The sequence below is a fragment of the Belonocnema kinseyi genome, chromosome 1, assembly GCF_010883055.1.
Source record: "Belonocnema kinseyi isolate 2016_QV_RU_SX_M_011 chromosome 1, B_treatae_v1, whole genome shotgun sequence".
In the NCBI taxonomy this organism is placed as follows: Eukaryota; Metazoa; Arthropoda; class Insecta; order Hymenoptera; family Cynipidae; genus Belonocnema; species Belonocnema kinseyi.
Window position 1 is genome coordinate 19,276,648 of NC_046657.1, and position 8,012 is coordinate 19,284,659.

An 8,012-nucleotide genomic window follows, 5' to 3' on the forward strand; every position below is an offset into this window, starting at 1 on the left:
TGATTCGGTGGCTTGATCTTTTTTCCTTCAACTTCTATCTTCAATCTCTCCGAAAAAACAGTTACATATACTTTATACAGTGTTGGCATCAGCGCTACACCGCTATAATCTTTAAACTCCTCTCCTTTGCCTTACTATTGGTGTAACTACTCCTTTCCATAACTCTGACCACCCTTCTCCTCTTTATACCCTATTACACACTATCTATGCCCATTCCTCTAGTTCCTTCCCTCCATATTTTCATACTTCATTTGGAATCTCATCTATATTTCTTCCCTTGGTATGTCTTCTTCCTCATCTCTTTCTCTACCATATTTTCCTCCCTTTATAACTTTTCTCTCTACTCCTAGCAAATCCAAAAAATTTTTCTTCCATTCTACCATTTCAATATCTTGGTTTACTTTTTTTCTTCTTTTGCTTTCTCTATTTACTGCCTTCCATACCTCTTTTTCCATCCTAGCCTTCTCCGCCTCTTTCTTAAACCATTTATTTTTTTTTTTTTTAATCAAACAACTCAGTATACTCTTTTTTTCTCCTATTTTCTTCCCCATTACTCTTTTCTTTGCTCCATTTTCTTAATTCCTTTCTGACCTCCTTTTTTCCCTTTACAGTCCTCATTCAATTCCCCCCTTTACTAACTTCATTTTTTTTGTGCGCTCTAATCCTCTTTTTATTTCTCCTACCATTTTTTTCCATCTCGTCCACATTTCCCTCACTCATTTAGATATTTCTGACCTTTTGCCTAAACTGTTCTTTATTGAAGATTTATTTTATTTTGGGTGAGAATTAATTTTTGGTTCACAATTGATATTTTCAATTAAAAATTGATCTTTTTTAGTTAATATTTCAACTATTTCATTGAAAACTCGTCTTTTCTATAGGAAATTAATCTTCTTTGTTGAAAATTCATCCTTTTTGGTGAATAACGCAACTAACTGGTTAGAAATATTCTGTTTTAATTGAGAATTCAACTTTTTTGAAATTCCTCTTATTTCGTTGCATGCAAATGTATTTTATTTTTCAATGAAATCGGTTTCATTAAAAAAAAAAAGAAGTTTTTTTATTATTCTGGTTAAAAATTCATATTTTTGCGTCGAAAATTTGTGTTTTTGGTTGAAGATTTCTTTCTTTGATAGAAAATTTAACACTATTATTAAAAAAATCCAATTATTTTTAAAATTTATTATTTTAGTTGAAAAATCATCTCCTTGGTTGAAAATTTAATTATTTTATTGAGTTCTTTTGTTTTTGTTTGAGAGTTAATTTTCTAACTAAAAATGTAACTTCCATTTTGGGTTGAAAATTGATCTTTTATAGTTTAAAATTTAGTTGAGAATTCATGTATTTAGTGAAAAATTCTTCCTTTGCGGCGAAAATTAATCTTTTGAGTAAAAACATGATTCTTTTTGTTAAAAAATGAAACTACTTGGTTGAAAATAATCGGTTTTTTTGTTTAAGATCCCGCTGTTTATTTTGAATTTTGTCTTTTTTAGTTGAATTCAACAGTTTTTTATTTCAAATTAAAATCTTTCTCGTTTAAAAAATCAACTACTTGATTTAAATTGAAACTTTTTCTTTTTAAAGTTTGTTGGTTGAAGATTCATCATTTTGGTTAAAAAGTCATAGATTTTGTTCGAAAATTTGTGTTTTTCGTTGAAGATTTATCTCTTTTATTAAAAATTTAACACATTTGTGGGAAATTCATTTTTTTAAGATTCATAATTTTAGTTGAAAATGCATCTCCTTAGTTGAAGTTTAATATTTTATTGACAATTCGTTTTATTTTTTGTTTTTGCAAATTAATTTCTTAAACTAGAAATGCAACTATTAAATTTTTTGTTAAAAATTGATTTTTTCAAGTTGAAAATTTGATTTGAAATTCATGTATTTTGTTAAGAATTCGTCCTTTGTAGTATAAAATAAATTTTTTTGTTTTCGAAATTCATCCGTTTTAGTAAAAAATGTAACTGTTTTTTATTTCAAAAGAAAATCTTTTTCGTTTGAAGAATCAACTACTTGGTTTAAATTGAAACTAATGAAAAACAGATTTTTGTTGGTTAAAGATTTATCATTTTAGTTAAAAATCGATATTTTTGGGTTGAAAAATCGTATTTTTGGTTGAAGATTTATCTCCTTGGTTAAAAATTTAACACTTTTGTGACAAATTCATTTTCATTTTAAGATTCATAATTTTAGTTGAAAATTCATCTCTTTTTTTTGTGCAGATTTTAATATTTTGACTTTTTTTTAAATTAATTTTTTAAACTAAAAATGTAACTATTCCATTTTTGGTTGAAAAATTTGATCTTTTATAGTTGAAAATATGGTTAGAAATTCACGTATTAGTTAAAAATTCGTCCTGCGTGGAGAAAATTAATCTTCTAGGTAGAAAATTCATTCTTTTTGGTTAAAAATGTAATTGTATGGTTTAAAATAATCTGATTTTTGTTGAAGATTCCGTTATTTGTTTCGGAATTCGTATTTTTTTAATTTAACTATTTTTTCCAAATAAAAATCGTTTTAATTTGAAAAATCAACTTCTTGGTTCAAATTGAAACTAATTGAAAATTGTTTTCTTGTTGGTTGAAGATTTAGCAATTTAGTTAAAAAATTTATATTTTGGGCCAAAAATTCTTGTTTTTTGTTAAACATTTAGTATTGGTTGAAAAATTAACACTTTTGCGGAAAATTCATTATTTTGGTTAAAAATTCATTTCCTTGGTTGAAAAATCGAATATTTTGTTGTAAATTTGTTTTTTTTTAATTAATTTTTTTTAACTAAAAATATGACAACTGCATTTTTTCTTGAAAATTGACCTTTTACAGTTAAAAATTTGTTTTTGTTAGAAAATTCACATTTTTGTTTGAACATTCATTCTTTTTGTTTGAAAATGTTTACTTTTTGGTTGAATTCAACTGTTTTTTATTTCAAAGTAAAATCAAATTAATTAAAAGCAAATTAACTTTTTTGTTCGACAAAATCATATTTTTTGGTTGAAAATTAAAATATTTGGTTAAAAATTAAATTAATTATAAGAAAATAGAACTGTTAGGTAGCAAATAAATTTTTTAGTCCAAAAATGATATTTTTTGTTGAAAATTCAACTATACTTGGTTAAAAGTTGAACTACTTTATGAAAAATTCTTTCTGTTTTAATTAATTAATTTTTTAAACTAAAAAAGGCACCATTCCATTTTTGTTTGGAAATCCATATTTTTTAACCGTTTGGTTGAAAATTATTCTGTTTTTAGTTCAGGATTGAACTTTTTATTTGAAAATCCGTCATTTTTGTTTCAAAAATAAACTACTTTATTCAAAATTAAACTGCTTTTAAAAAAATAATTTTTTTTGTAGATTCATAATTTAGTTGAAAATTGATATTTTTGGGTCGAAAATTTGTGTTTTTTTTTTGCTTCGATAATTCAGATGTATATAAGAAATTTCAACTATTTTCTTAAAATTTAAACTTTTTTTAAGAACTATTTGGTAGAAAATTAACTTTTTCTTGAAAAATTTTTTTTTAAAATTCCACTGCTTGGTTGAAAGATGAACTACTTCATTAACAATTTATTTTTTAAAGGATTCCCCTCTTTCGTTAAAAATGTGACTCTTTTGTTGAAACTTTGTTTAAAATTAATTTTTTGTATCAAAATTTACTACTCAATTTTTGGTTAGAAATTTATTTTTTTTTTTTTGTAAAATAATTGGATTAAAATGCAACTAATAAAAAAATCATTTGTTGTTAAAGATTCATAATTTTGGTTAAAAACATATATTTTTGGGTCAAAAATTCAACTCTTGTAGAAAATTCATCTTGTACTTAAAATTTATATTTTTGGTGGAAAATTCAACTACTTGGTTACAAATTAAACTATTTTTACGAAAATATAATTATTTAGTATAAAGTTAACTTTTTTGTTGAAAAATCATATTTTTGGTTGAAAATTCAAACAATTGGTTATATAAAAAAATTATTTTCTTAAAAATTAAACTCTGTGGTTAACAGTCCAGCTCTTTTTAAATTAATTTTTTGAATTAGTTAAAGATTAATTTTTTTATCTGAAAATTTATCCATTTTTGTCTAAAAACTATTCTTTTTAGTTAAAAATTTAACTATATGTTTGTTAATGCAACTGTTCAGTTAAAATTTTATTTTGTTGGTAAAATTGGTCTTTTTCAGTTAAAATTTCTCCTATTTTCGTGAAAAATCATTCTATTTCCTCTGTTTTTGAAGAATTTTGATTCAGTTATAACTCAATGAACTTAGTGAAGAATCCATATCTACGAAAGTAATTTTCTTTCAGATTTTAACCTGATTAAAAAAAATGTGCGAAAACGAAATGGAATATTTTTCAAGCGCTCTAGATTTTTTCCATGACGTTCAATGGATTTACAATACGCCTGTGACGGAAATTTTAGTAAGAAAATGTTTGGACGAATTTCCTCAGGGATGGCTTGAAACTTTAGAAAAACTGGCAAACGATGAATTGAATGATTTCGTTGTTGAAAGGCAATGCAAGGTTTGAACTTTGGGAAAAATAAATTATTTAGAAAGAAGGATATTTTTATTAAATGTTTAGAACAAAAAAAATTGTTTAATTTTAGGAAAATTGGCCTGGTTCTCTCATCATGTTTTTGGAAAAATGTAAAAAAATTGACAGACTATCGAAACCGGAACTTGAATCAATTCTTCAGCTTCCAAGCATTTTTTTAAAAGGTTTGAATCCTAAGAAACAGCATGAAATTTTGCATCTTACGAATCTTGTACGCAAGCATTGTTTGGAAGAAAATATTTCAACGATTGTTGATTTTGGTGCGGGATTAGTGAGTTGATTCCAAATTTAAATAATTAATTAGCTTAATTAATTAATGATTTTTTTATTCTGGAAGATTTTGAGAAAAGTTTTCAGGGTTTTAAAATTTTGCGAGAAAACTAAATTATTTCAAAACATTTAGAAGTTTTGAAAAGATTTAAAAATAATTTTAATCTTGAAATGACTTCAAAAAATATGAAACAGAAATTTGGAAAGGATTTCAAAGTGTTAACAAATTTTTTAGCAAAATTAAGATTTTGGAATATTTTGAAAATTAATTTTGAAGCAAAATTGGTCAATTTAAGAAATTACAATGTTTTAGAAAGCATTCAATTAAGGTAAAGAGATATTTAGAAGTTTTAAATAGATTCGAAAATAATGTAAATCTTGAGGTGATTTCAAAAAATCTAAAACAAATTGTAGATTTTGGAAAAAATTCTTAAGATTTTTGAGAAAATTGAAAAACATTTCAAAAGATTCAAAATGAATTCCTGATATTCCAAAAAGGAATGAAAAATATTTCAAAATGTTTCGGAAAATTTTAAACCAAATGTACATTTTAGAAGATTTATAAAAACAGACTTTTCAAGAATTTTTACAGATTTTACGAAAATAATAGAATTTTCTAGATTTCTTTGAAAATTGAAAATGAGAAACTAATTTAAATTTAAAGAAAATGAACATTTTAGAAAATTTCGAAACAAATTTGTCTTTCAAATAATATTGAAAGGCTTTAAGAGAACAACAATTTTGTTTAAGATTCCTAGAAAATTTAACACAAAATTGAAAGATTTAAACAAAAAAATTAACAAAATGTAGATTTTGGAAGATTTCGAAAAAATAAGATTTTTAAGAATATCAAAATGTTTTACGATAATAGCAATTTCTTCTGATTCCTAAGAAAATTTGAAAGAATTTAAAAAAATGAAAAATTCGTTTTATAAGGAAATTAAAACAGATTTCAAATGATTTCCTAAAATTTTCCAAAAGAATGTGAAAGATCTTAGAGAACAATTTTTCAAGTTTGCAAGATTAAAAAATGTTAGAAAAAAATTCCATTAAGTCATTAAGACATTAAATGATTTCAAAAAATTGCAAACAAAATTTAGATTTTTGAAGATTTGTAATACAAAATTAGAAGCTTTTTAATAATTCCTAAGAAAATTTAAAATATGATTTTCATTTTGAAAAAATTAATTTTTAAGGAAATTTTAAAAGATTTCAAAAAATTTCTAAAAATATCGAAGCAAATGGAAGACTTATGCAATGTTGTTTAATTTTGAAACAATTTCAAAAAAATTGAGGAATAATTAGAGTCAGTTTAAAACTGTTTGGTTAAGGATTAAACTACTTTCTTAAAAATAATGTTTAAGGCCGAAAATTCTTCTTTTTAACAAAAATCTCTTTTGGTTGAGGATTTAACTATTTTGTTGAAAATTTGACTATTTTTTATTAAAAATAATATTTTTTGATTGCAATATCAACTATTATATTTTTGATTATATTTTTGATTGGTAAAAAAATTTTGTAAAAAATTAATCTTTTTTGTTAAAACTATAACAATACCATTTTTTGTTGAAAATGTATCTTTTTTGTGGTTGAAAATTCAATTACTTAGCTGATTTTTTTTAGCTGAAAATTTAATTACTCAGTTAAAATTAATCTACTTTGTAGATGATTCATCATATTTGGTTAAAATAATTAATTAATTTTTGAAAATTAATTTTTTTCGGAAGTAAATTATTCTTCTTGGGGAAAATTAAATTTGGTTGAAAATTCGATTATTTGATTAACAATTAATCTAGTTTGTTAAAAACTTTTTGGTTGAAAATAAATTTTTGTTCTTGACAATTCGGCTTTTTTCGAAGCAAATTATTCTTCTTGTGCAAAGTAAATTCTTTTCGTTAGAAATTCAATTATTTGGTTCAAAATTAGTCTTTTTAATGACTCGACTATTTTTTATTACAAATTTTAATATTTTATGTATCAAAAATTCATATATTTTGTTGAAAATTTGTCTTTTTTGTTATAAAATTATTATTCTTAATTAAAAATAAATGTTTTTGGTTGAAAAATAATTTACTTTGTTGAAATCTAAACATTTTTATCTAAAAAGTATCTTTTTTGGTGGAAAAGTCAACTGTTTTATTGAAAATTTGTCACTTTGTTTTGAGGATTCATTCATTTTGTTTAAAATTCATCTTTTGGGATGCTCTGAAAAGTTTTTGATTAAAAATTAAAATCTTTTTTTTTTTAAGAAAATTTAAGTTTTTGGTTTAAAAGAGAACTTTTTTGCTGAAATTTTGACTTAACGTATCTGAAATCTTCAACAATATTTTTAAAAATTTTCAACAGTCTTAGGAAAACTAGTTTATTGCTAGTTAAATAAAAAAGTTTATATGAATATAATACTCGATTTATTTAATCTAGGGTTACATCTGCCAATTATTACATCATTTGTATGGATACAAAATCCTGGGCTTGGAATCCAATTTACAAAATGTCGAAACCGCTCAAAGGAGACAAAACGAATTTTATCCAGATTCAATAAATTCTGTAAAATATTTTCAATGTGAAGTAACTCAAGATTCAGCTGGTTTAATCCAATCAAAACTTCAGGAAGAATTTGGAGTCTCTGGTAATAAATAAATACAAATTTATATTTTATGAAGCTTGACAAATTAAAAAAAATATATGAACGACTGAAAAATTCCGAAAAATAAAATTCCCGAATAGTATTAAATTTTACAGAATTCTGAAATTCACGAACATTGAATTTGCCGAATAATAAAATTCCTGAATTATAAAATTTCCAATAATAAAATAAAATTTCCGGATATTTTATAATATTACCAAATTGGAAAATTATTAAATAATAAAATTCCCGGATAATAAAATTCTCGGGCAGTTTATAATATTACCGAAATAAAATTTTTACAAATAATGAAATTTTCGAATAATAAAATTTCTGGATAATAAAATTCCAGATTGAAAATTCCCCGGACACTGTAAGATTACCGAGTTGAAAAATTCCCGAATAATGAAATTCCCAAAACTGCAAATTCCCGAATGGAAAATTACCGGATAACAAAATTTTCGAATAGTCAAATTCCCGAATAATACAATTTCGGAATAACTGAATTCATGAATTGTAAAATTAGGGAATTTCTTTTATAATTATTAAATTTAATTATTAA